This window comes from Thalassophryne amazonica, chromosome 5 (assembly GCF_902500255.1).
Source record: "Thalassophryne amazonica chromosome 5, fThaAma1.1, whole genome shotgun sequence".
Classification (NCBI taxonomy): domain Eukaryota; kingdom Metazoa; phylum Chordata; class Actinopteri; order Batrachoidiformes; family Batrachoididae; genus Thalassophryne; species Thalassophryne amazonica.
Window position 1 is genome coordinate 6,686,538 of NC_047107.1, and position 12,439 is coordinate 6,698,976.

Genomic DNA, 12,439 nt, shown 5'->3' on the forward strand with positions numbered 1-12,439 from the left:
ATAAAAAAATATTTTTAAATGACTGAAATATAAGCAACGTACCAGAGAGAGCACATGTAAGACCTGTATAAATTATATTTCAACACCAGAGTGCACAAATCAAATGGAACCTTTTTGAAACAGTTAGTGTGGTGATGAGGCCTCATTCAGTACAGCACACCATGTCTTCCTTTCTGATTTGCCCTGTGTCTCAGTATTTAGTACGTCTTATACTTAACAACAGTTACTATACTGTTAATGTATACAGGGATGGATTTATTTGGTAAAAGTTATATATGTAAAATGCATTGCAATATATAAATAACAGAGAGGATAACACAGATAGTGTAAAACACACTGATTCCCAATGTGGTCCTCTTGATGAATTACAAGTATAATTAAATACAGTTCTAAATAGGTCAGTATTATGTTAATTCTACCCAGTTCTAATCAGACAGCCAGCAGAAGGCATAAAAGTGCTTCAAAAAAATTTTTTTCACCATTTTTTGTTACAGGCAGGCATCTATGCTAGATCAAGTCCTTATATAGTAAGGTTTCACATCAGGGGCGATGCCAAAAATAAAAATCATTATTTGGCCATTTTTGGGCCAAAACCCCCCATTTTTGGGTCAAGATTCAAAAATGGTCCAATCCTTTTGATATGCATATCAAATTACTCGTCTTGATGAGTAGACTTCAAAAATATATAGTTTGACCTATTATTGACTTTGCATTACGTCACAATGACCGAAAATGTGGAAAGGTCAACGCACTTTTCATGAAGGGTCAAATTCATAAAATCTGTTATGATGGTCCAATTATGATAATTTTGGTGTCTAATTATATGTTTTCTTGCACAAGAAACCCAATAAGACAACTTACATAGACCATTATGCCAGTCTTAGCTATGAAAATACAATTATGTCAGATAAGATGGGTCTATTGATTAACTTTATCCAACTTCAAAATGGTTATGACATCAAAATTGATCATAATTGGCCTCTTTTACATCAAGCACATTAATTAAACATAAAAATTGCATAAGTATGTTTTTTTGTGAATATAAAGAAAATCAGAATACAAAAGCAAAGAAGACAGAGACATTTTAGAGTACACTATGGCTAATTTATTAAAATCATTTTTTATGATTCATTGTTTCCATTAGACAACATACGCTTGATACCTCAAGTATCAGAACCATTCAAAATAAGTTCAATACACCCACTGACATTATTTTTTTGTTATTAGTACCAAATTGACCAAATTGAAATTTTAGTTACCTTAAAGGGGCATTCCATAAAAAATTAACTGATTACCACCCATGTTAAACATATATTAATATGATTTTGGTAAACCTATGATTTGATGTGATTTAATATCATTTGAAGTATATTTGGGTGTAAATAGAGGGAAAAAGGGTACAAACAACAACCAAAACAAGACATCTTAGGGCAAAAAATATCAATTTTCTTAGAATCACATTTTCTGATTCATTGTTAACTTTACACATCAAAATTTGCAAGTTCAAGCATCAGAGCCATGAGCTATACATTATGTTGTTAATGTAAGTTCCAAGAGGTACCTTTTTTCTCTTGTAATAAATGTAGATCCAAAACTGCATAATTCTGGAATTAGATCACAAATAAACGCATTCAAAGAACATTCTATATAAATTCCAAACTGAAAATACTGCATTTTAAGTGTTTTGTTGTTTTAGCTACTTAAAGCAATCAACCTGGGTTTAAACAGCCTTCTGCACGGCACCCACAGGCACCCATACAACACTGACCACTCTTAAAGCACTTACAGGCTGCAGTCTTGCATTTTGCCTCACATCACTGTATCAGAGCGCAGTGTTACGAACTCCTCAGTAAGAAAAGTAGCTCTTGGCTGTCCTAAAAGTCACTAGAAGTTGCTAAATGATGTGAATGTCTAATTTGCATATTATTTGTATAATACAGCTGAGCAAATCAAATTTATTCATTTATATAGCACCAATTCACGATGAAATCGTCTCAAGGCGCTTCACACAACATAAAACAACAACAAAAAAACTGAATAAAAAAATTAAAACACAATAAAAAGACGACCATAAAAGAATACAAAAATAAAAGCACATCATAACACTAATGATAAAACAGGGAAAACAAATGAGTCTTTAAACGTGACTTAAAAGTCTCCACAGTATCAGACTGCCGAATGTGTGCCGGGAGATCGTTCCACAGAGCTGGGGCACGGTTGGAGAAAGCTCTGAGACCGGCAGACTTTTTATTCACCCTGGGAACACACAGAAGTCCTGCACCCTGGGAGCGCAGGGCCTGAACTGGTACATAGGGGCTTACCAGGTCAGCCAGATAGGGAGGCGCAAGTCCATGAACAATTTTATGAACTAATAACAGTACTTTAAAATCCGATCTTGCAGCAACTGGAAGCCAGTGCAGGGACACCAAAACGGGTGTAATGTGGTCAAACTTTCTGCTTTGTGTCAAAAATCTGGCAGCAACGTTTTGAACCAGTTGAAGACCCCTAATCCTGGACTGTGGTAAGACAGAAAATAGAGCATTACAATAGTCCAATTTAGAAGAGAAAAATGCATGAATCAAAGTCTCAGCATCAGCCATAGACAGGATGGGACGAATCTTCGCTATATTTCGCAAATGGAAGAAAGCAGTCCTCGTAATGTCTCTAATGAGGAGATCAAAGGACAACATAGGATCAAAAATTACTCCAAGGTTCCTCTCTTTATCCGCATGATGTATAAGACACGAACCTAAGCTAAGTGCTAGCTGATCAAATTGATGCAGATACATTGCTGGACCAAGAACCATAACTTCAGTCTTATCAGAATTTAAAAGTAGGAAGTTACTAGACATCCAACATCTTACAGATGCAAGGCAATCTTCCAAAGATTTTATGTGAATGAGATTACCAGCAGTTATTGGCATGTACAATTGAGTGTCATCAGCATAGCAATGAAAGGGAATCCCAAAGCGTCGCAGTATATTCCCAAGGGGTGCTACATAAAGGGAAAAAAGCAGGGGGCCTAAAACAGATCCCTGTGGAACCCCAAACTTCATGTCCCTACGATCAGAGGAGGTGCCATTACACAATACACAGTAAGAACGACTGGACAGGTATGACGTCAACTATTGCAAGAGCAGTTCCAGTAATCCCAAAGTGATTATCCAGCCTACTGAGTAAAATATGATGATCTACAGTATCAAACGCAGCACTAAGATCTAACAGCACCAAGACTGTAGTGGTATCTGAGTCCATTGCTCACAAAAGGTCATTCACTACTTTAGTAAGTGCTGTCTCTGTGGAGTGATATTTTCTAAAAGCAGACTGCAGTGGCTCAAAAAGATTATTCTCAGTGAGGTAGTCCACAAGATGTCGCGAAACCACTTTTTTTTGGCTTTAACGGAGTGAGCCCCGTTAAAGCTAGGGTAGGTAACTCTGTTCAGAAACATCATTTGTTATATTGGGTGAAATGGTCCGTCTATGGTCCAGCTATCCTAACAGTAGTCAATACATTATGTATTCAGAAAAAGGTATGAAAAAAATCAGATGTCTGTAGCAGCTGCAGGATTGATAAAACTCAGACCAGTATAAACCCCACGGTCCACTCTCAAAAAACCAATGAGATGCCTTCATGTCTAGTTCTTCCTGCTTGTGTCACCAGGCTCAACGCCTCCTCTGCCCCTCCCTCCTCCACATCATCTTGTTTTACCGAAGAAGTTCACTTCTGTACAATGGCAGAGGGAATACAGCCAAAGCTACCACTTCCACTGGATTGTGCCATGTCAGATTAATCATTTTCTCTGCAAATTGGCTGTTGAAAATGGCTGTAATTACTTCCTGAATCACAGAGGACCGCTCCAGCTTCAGCCGTTGACTAGCTGAAGTGTTCAAAAAATCTTTCATGCGTAAATGTTGTGCTACATGGTATGATCTAATCACCAACACGATGTGCAGCTTGTCAAGTGGAGCAAAGAAGAAGGGAACAGAGTGAGTGGTGATGTGAGTGGATCACAGAGTGCAGCTCGTCTGAAGACGCTAAATCTGTTATAAACATATTTATCAGCTGCAGACAAGAAGGAAAGAACACACCAAGCCATGACAATGTTAACATGATAAATAATTACCTTTTTAGACGGCTGAAAATGCTTTCTGCAGCATGTTTGCAGAGAAAATGATTAATCTGACACAAAATAATTATTTTATATACACAGCGTTCATATAAATAGGCCTTCTGATCCCCTCTGCAAATCATTTATGGAAATTGTGGATGCATTACAATTTCGGCAATGCATTCGGGACTCGACGCACATTAGTGGAAATACCATGGATCTGGCTCTCGCACATGGTATTGTTGTCATGAATATTGACATCATGCCTCTTACATCAGTGGTCTCTGATCACTCACTTATTAAGTTTACAGTTTCGCTGCCGTGTTTAGTGGAACAACAACCTTATATATCACTACAGCGATGCATCAACTCCTCAACTAAGACTGAACTCGAAGCTAGACTGCCAGATGTCTTAACGTCACATTTGGCAAATACTCAATCAGTAGACAGTCTTGTGGATAGTTTAAACTCAGTCCTCAAAACTACACTCGACATGATTGAGCCACCTGTGTTAAAACCACGCTTCCCCAAAACACGATCACCTTGGTTCAGTGATTACCTGCGTGACCTGCGTACCTTCAGCTTTCAGGCTCCTCTCCTGTGGAACCAGCTCCCAATTCAGATCAGGGAGACAAACACCCTCTCTACTTTTAAGATTAGGCTTAAAACTTTCCTTTTTGCTAAAGCTTATAGTTAGGGCTGGATCAGGTGACCCTGAACCATCCCTTAGTTATGCTGCTATAGACTTAGACTGCTGGGGGGTTCCCATGATGCACTGAGTGTTTCTTTCTCTTTTTGCTCTGTATGCACCACTCTGCATTTAATCATTAGTGATTGATCTCTGCTCCCCTCCACAGCATGTCTTTTTCCTGGTTCTCTCCCTCAGCCCCAACCAGTCCCAGCAGAAGACTGCCCCTCTCTGGGCCTGGTTCTGCTGGAGATTTCTTCCTGTTAAAAGGGAGTTTTTCCTTCCCACTGTTGCCAAGTGCTTGCTCACAGGGGGTCGTTTTGACCATTGGGGTTTTTACGTAATTATTGTATGGCCTTGCCTTACAATATAAAGCGCCTTGGGGCAACTGTTTGTTGTGATTTGGCGCTATATAAATAAAATTGATTGATTGATTGATTGACCTCAAGCATAAGGCTAGAGGTCTAGAACGGAAATGATGAAGTTCAAAATTAGAAGTATTCCACCTTGCGTGACATGATGCTATCTTAGACTATAAGCATGCATTACTGGTTACAAAGCAGACCTATTACTCTGATTTGATCAACAAAAACAAGCATAACTCAAAGTTCTTGTTCGACATGGTGGCAACACTTATACATGGACAACCACCTGTAGTTCGCTCTCCTTTTACAGCACAAGATTTCCTGGATTACTTTGAGAAGAAAATAAAAGACATTAGGTTAAACATATCCCAGCATGCCTCAACCCAGCCACTACACACTGCTATTGATGTGGGCGCCATGACTGAGGTATTACCTAGATTTACAGAATTTGATAGTATCTCACATGCAGACGAAACTCGTAACGTCAACTAAAAGCACAACCTGTTTATTTGATCCTATACCAACAAAACTGTTTAAGGACCTGTAGCCCACTCTTGGGCTGAATGTGCTGGAAATTATTAATCTTTCTTTAACTTCTGGATCTGTTACTAAATGTTTCAAATCTGCAGTGATTAAACCATTACTTAAGAAACCTAATCTTGACCCTAGTGTATTGAAAAACTATCGGCCGATGTCAAGTCTATCATTTTGCTCTAAAATTCTGGAAAAAGTAGTGTCACTGCAGCTCGTAGACTATCTTACTGAGAATAATCTCTTTGAGCCACTGCAGTCTGGTTTTACAAAATATCATTCCACAGAGATGACTCTCACTAAATTGGTGAATGATCTTCTGCTTACAATGGATTCAGACACCACTACGGTTCTGGTGCTGTTAGATCTCAGTGCTGCATTTGATACCGTGGATCATCATATTCTACTTGATAGGCTGGAAAATCATTTTGGGATTACTGGGAGTGCCCTTGGATGGCTGATGTCATACTTGACCAGTCGTTCTCACTGTGTTTTATACAGTAACACATAACAGTAACACATAAAAGTAACTCTAACCTTAGTGACATAAAATTTGGGGTTCCACAGGGGTCTGTCTTAGGCCCCCTACTATGATGGTTCTTGTTCCACTGAGACATCGGCACCAATTTGACCAGTTAATGCTCAGCCTAGGCTGGTGTGTCATACATTACACTGACAAAGTGAGGAACCTTGGGGTAATTTTTGATCCTACGTTGTCCTTTGACCTCCACATTAGAAATATTACGAGGACTGCTTTCTTCCACTTGCGAAATATAGCGAAGATTCGTCCCATCCTGTCTATGGCTGATGCTGAGACCCTGATCCATGCGTTGAGTTGGAGTTGGTTTTTTTTGTTGTTGTTTTTTGTTGTTGTTGGAGTTGTATTTGTGCTGGCGACCCTCCTGTCCTATGCACCAACAGCAATTCTTGTATATTCGTCTGTGAATTGTTCTGTGAATTGTTTCTGTAATTTGTTTGCAGCATGGCCCAAGCAGAGGGTGACCCCTTTGAGTCTGGTCTGCTTGAGGTTTCTTCCTCAGAGGGAGTTTTTCTGTTGTGTGGGCCGCCAGAAGAGGAGGTACTGCTGGCCCACCACCAGAGGGCGCCCTGCCTGAAGTGCGGGCTTCAGGCACGAGGGGGCGCTGCCGCCTTACAGGAACAGCCGAGGTGACAGCTGTCACTCATCAACTATGACAGCTGTCACCGATCATCTGCACTTCACCCCGGATAAAAGCAGGATGACACCTCCACCACGTCGCCGAGATATCGTACTTCTTTGGAGGTAACTTTCTCTGCCTGCGTATTGTAATAAGTGATTTCAAGAGCTACTTTGTTGCAGCTGTCTACCCAGAGGACCGGCGTGGGCCACGACTGTTTCGTTCTACTTCCCACCAGATAAGTGGTTACTCAGACGCTGCACGAGTGTGTGTTAGAGGTGGAGGTGGAATTCCCACCGTTGTTGTTACGGGGTGTACACACACCCACACTTGACTGTCTTTGCTCTTCGCCAGCAGTACCAGAGCCGACACGCTGAGACGGTGGCTACCTGGGGGACTCGAGACCTGGCGGCTCCAGTATCCTTCGGGTTCGGTGGCGGTGGAAATCGTGTGGTTCCGGTTCTTCTCCAGATGGACGTCTCCTATCGTCAAGCCTGCCCACACGACACCTTTATCCATTGACTTGTATTTATTCTATAATCTGCTGTGTGTGGTTGTGACATTCACAATAGTAAAGTGTTCAAATTGAACTCCCTCTATTGTCCGTTCATTTACGCCCCCTGTTGTGGGTCCGTGTCACTACACTTTCCCAACATTTTCCTTACCAGTGTTGCTCTGGGGGTTGGTAAGGTTAGAACTTACCTGTGTGAAGCGCCTTGAGGCAACTCTTTTGTGATTTGGCGCTATATTAAGGAAAATAAATTGAAATTGAAAAAAATCTTGAACCCACTACAGATGAAGAAATCATCACCACCCAGAAAGGAGTCATGCTTCAAATGTTGAAACATAATATGGCTAACATAAGCTGATTTTAAGGTTTTTTTGGTCACCTTAACTCATGGTTTCAGATAACCTGTGGTCTGATTTTCTTGACCCCAACTTGTGTGAGTTAACTTGGGGCTCGCCTGTATGATCTCGTAACAGTTGCTGGAAAGCAGAATAACGTGGTGGGAGAGACAAAAAGTGAGTAATATTTAGAACTACAAATATATTTGATTCTGGGTTTATTTGTTTATTTTGCCTTTAAAACTGGGTGTCACTTCTCAAAATAAAATAATAACTTCTCATGGACAGGCTGTGCAGCGAATGAGGTAAGTCGGCTGATTGAGTCAGTGAGGTTTGTGATTCAATGATCAGATCATTGCAGCAGCAGTGGTTTTGGTGAGAAATAAATTTTTTGTTTTAGAGCGGGATCGAAAACCAAAAATTGGTTTCTCACCTAAATGCAAATGCAAATAAATCACGCATGTACGATCCCGGCGCGGGATCAGCCGCAGCGGCATTGCACTGCTGTGAGGTGGCAAGAGAGACTGTAGATCAATACGTGCTTTAACTTTTGAGCCACCAAACACCAGAAAAGTCTCCAATGATGCCAGGAAAGGCAGCTAGATTTAACAGTAGTCGCTTTTGAGAAAATAAGTTGTCAAGAGGGCAGTAGCAGTTCTACACTAAATTACTGGGCTGGACCACTCAAGGACCTTCACAGAGTTGTCCTGAGGCCACTCCTTTGATATCTTGGCTGTGTGCTTTGGGTCATTGTTCTGCTGAAAGATGAACTGTCACCTCAGTCTGAGGTCAAAAGCGCTCTGGAGCAAGTTTCCATCCAGGATGTCTCTGTACATTGCTGCATTCATGTTTCCCTCAATCCTGACTAGTCTCCCAATTCCTGCTGCTAAAAAACATCCCCACAACATGATGCTGCCACCACCATGCTTCACTGTAGGGATGGTGCCCGATTTCTCCAAATATGACACCTGGCATTCCATCTTTGTCTCATCAGACCAGAGAATTTTGTTTCTCCTGGTCTGAGAGTCTTTCAGGTGTCATTTGTCAAACTCCAGGTGGGCTGCCATGTGCCTTTTACTAAGGAGTGGCTTCCGTCTGATCAATCTACCATACAGGCCTGATTGGTGGATTGCTGCAGAGATGGTTGTCCTTCTGGAAGGTTCTCCTCTCTCCACAGAGGAATGCTGGAGCTCTGACAGAGTGACTATCGGGTTATTGGTCACCACCCTGACTATGGTCCTTATTGCCTGATCACTCAGTTTAGACGGGTGGCCAGCTCTAGGAAGAGTCCTGGTGGATCCAAACTTCTTCCATTTACGGATGTTGGAGGCCGCTGTGCTCATTGAGACCTTCAAAGCACACATTTTAATTTGTTTATTCCATTCCAAATACTTTTTTCCCTAAAATTATCTTCCTTAACTCACACTGAAAACAAATCTCTACAACTTGATATAAATTAATTAAAAATATAAAATCCAGCTTCCTGATGAAGTGGTGTAGAGGAGGATTTTCTTAAAAAGAAGACCTGAAAGTTCAGTTACAATTTGTCAGAAAGTACTTTTGAGATGAAAGCCTAGATTTGATGTTTTGGTGAAAGAAACTTGTGTATTTCTTCATAATTGATGTAAATAAAGTCTAAGACATATCCATTGACTTGGAAATGTTCATGTTTCCATCCCCTGACTTGTCTGAAGAAAACTGGCAATAAAACTGATTATTATTTACAGGTTTTATCAAGTTTTAGAGATTTGCTTTCAGTTTGAGTTTGAGGAAGATCATTTTAGAAATTTTTATTCTTTATTTTTTTGTATTTCTTGTATTTAAAATGGCATAAACAAATTAAAATATGTGAAATTCCAAATGTTCCAATACTTTTGGAGGGCACAGTATCCTAACCTTATGATGAGTATAAAATGAGTGTTGTATTATTACTGTTTTGTTTAAGAATGTTATTTTTCACTGTTGCTGCACTTTGTGTCAAATCAAATCAAATCAATTTTATTTATATAGCGCCAAATCCCAACAAACAGTTGCCCCAAGGTGCTTTATATTGTAAGGCAAAAGCCATATAATAATTACAGAAAACCCCCAATGGTCAAAACGACCCCCTATGAGCAAGCACTTGGCGACAGTGGGAAGGAAAATCTCCCTTATAACAGGAAGAAACCTCCAGCAGAACCAGGCTCAGGGAGGGGCAGTCTTCTGCTGGGACTGGTTGGGGCTGAGGGGAGAGAATCAGGAAAAAGACATGCTGTGGAAGAGAGCAGAGATCGATCACTAATGATTAAAAGCAGAGTGGTGCATACAGAGCAAAAAGAGGTGAATAAAATGAAACACTGGGTGCATCATGGGAACCCCCCAGCAGTCTACGTCTATAGCAGCATAACTAAGGGATGGTTCAGGGTCACCTGATCCAGCCCTAACTATAAGCTTTTTCAAAAAGGAAAGTTTTAAGCCTAATCTTAAAAGTAGAGAGGGTGTCTGTCTCCCTGATCTGAATTGGGAGCTGGTTCCACAGGAGAGGAGCCTGAAAGCTGAAGGCTCTGCCTCCCATTCTACTCTTACAAACCCTAGGAACTACAAGTAAGCCCGCAGTCTGAGAGCGAAGTGCTCTATTGTGGTGATATGGTACTAAGAGGTCCCTAAGATAAGATGGGACCTGATTATACAAAACCTTATAAGTAAGAAGAAGAATTTTAAATTATATTCTGGAATTAACAGGGAGCCAATGAAGAGAGGCCAATATGGGTGAAATATGCTCTCTCCTTCTAGTCCCCGTCAGTACTCTAGCTGCAGCATTTTGAATTAACTGAAGGCTTTTCAGTTTTCTGTTTAATATGCGCATTGAATGACATATCCTGATCAAAAATGACTCCAAGATTTCTCACAGTATTACTAGAGGTCAGGGTAATGCCATCCAGAGTAAGGACCTGGTTAGACACCATGTTTCTAAGATTTGTGGGGCCAAGTACAATAACTTCAGTTTTATCTGAATTTAAAAGCAGGAAATTAGAGGTCATCCATGTCTTTATGTCTGAAAGACATTCCTGCAGTTTAACTAATTGGAGTGTGTCCTCTGGCTTCATGGATAGATAAAGCTGGGTATTATCTGCGTAACAATGAAAATTTAAGCAATGCTTTCTAATAACACTGCCGAAGGGAAGCATGTATAAAGTGAATAAAATTGGTCCTAGCACAGAACCTTGTGGAACTCCATATTTAACCTTAGTCTGTGAAGAAGACTCCCCATTTACATGAACAAATTGTAATCTATTAGATAAATATGATTCAAACCACTGCAGCGCAGTGCCTTTGATACCTATGGCATGCTCTAATCTCTGTAATAAAATGTTATGGTCAACAGTATCAAAAGCTGCACTGAGGTCTAACAGGACAAGCACAGAGATGAGTCCACTGTCTGAGGCCATAAGAAGATCATTTGTAACCTTCACTAATGCTGTTTCTGTACTATGATGAATTCTGAAACCTGACTGAAACTCTTCAAATAGACCATTCCTCTGCAGATGATCAGTTAGCTGTTTTACAACTACCCTTTCAAGAATTTTTGAGAGAAAAGGAAGGTTGGAGATTGGCCTATAATTAGCTAAGATAGCTGGGTCAAGTGATGGCTTTTTAAGTAATGGTTTAATTACTGCCACCTTAAAAGCCTGTGGTACATAGCCAACTAATAAAGATAGATTGATGGTTGTCTCTCACTGCGGTATTGTATCACTTCCTGTTCCGGAGCACAGCGGTGTTTTTCTGTATCTGTTAGCTGTTTAATCTGCGCAGTTAGATTGATCTAGTTATCTAGATTACGATTTGTTTCCCAGTGTAATCTTCACGTGCCTTAACTAAAGCACTCCTTCTGCTGGATCACCTCTAAATTATTTACACATTATTCACTTTGCGTGTTTTTAGGAATCCGCTAGCTTAGCGTAGCTACTAGCTCTTAGCCGATTTACCATGGCGGCTTCTCCTGTCTCTCCCGCACTTTTCTGCTCTGGGTGTGAAATGTTTAGTTATTCCTCGGCCTCCTTTAGCAGTAACGGTACTTGTAATAAGTGTAGCTTATTCGTAGCTTTGGAGGCCAGGCTGGGCGAATTGGAGACTCGGCTCCGCACCGTGGAAAATTCTACAGCTAGCCAGGCCCCTGTAGTCGGTGCGGACCAACGTAGCTTAGCCGCCGTTAGTTACCCCCTGGCAGATCCCGAGCAGCCGGGAAAGCAGGCCGACTGGGTGACTGTGAGGAGGAAGCGTAGCCCTAAACAGAAGCCCCGTGTACACCGCCAACCCGTTCACATTTCTAACCGTTTTTCCCCACTCAACGACACACCCGCCGAGGATCAAACTCTGGTTATTGGCGACTCTGTTTTGAGAAATGTGAAGTTAGCGACACCAGCAACCATAGTCAATTGTCTTCCGGGGGCTAGAGCAGGCGACATTGAAGGAAATTTGAAACTGCTGGCTAAGGCTAAGCGTAAATTTGGTAAGATTGTAATTCACGTCGGCAGTAATGACACCCGGTTACGCCAATCGGAGGTCACTAAAATTAACATTAAATCGGTGTGTAACTTTGCAAAAACAATGTCGGACTCTGTAGTTTTCTCTGGGCCCCTCCCCAATCGGACCGGGAGTGACATGTTTAGCCGCATGTTCTCCTTGAATTGCTGGCTGTCTGAGTGGTGTCCAAAAAATGAGGTGGGCTTCATAGATAATTGGCAAAGCTTCTGGGGAAAACCT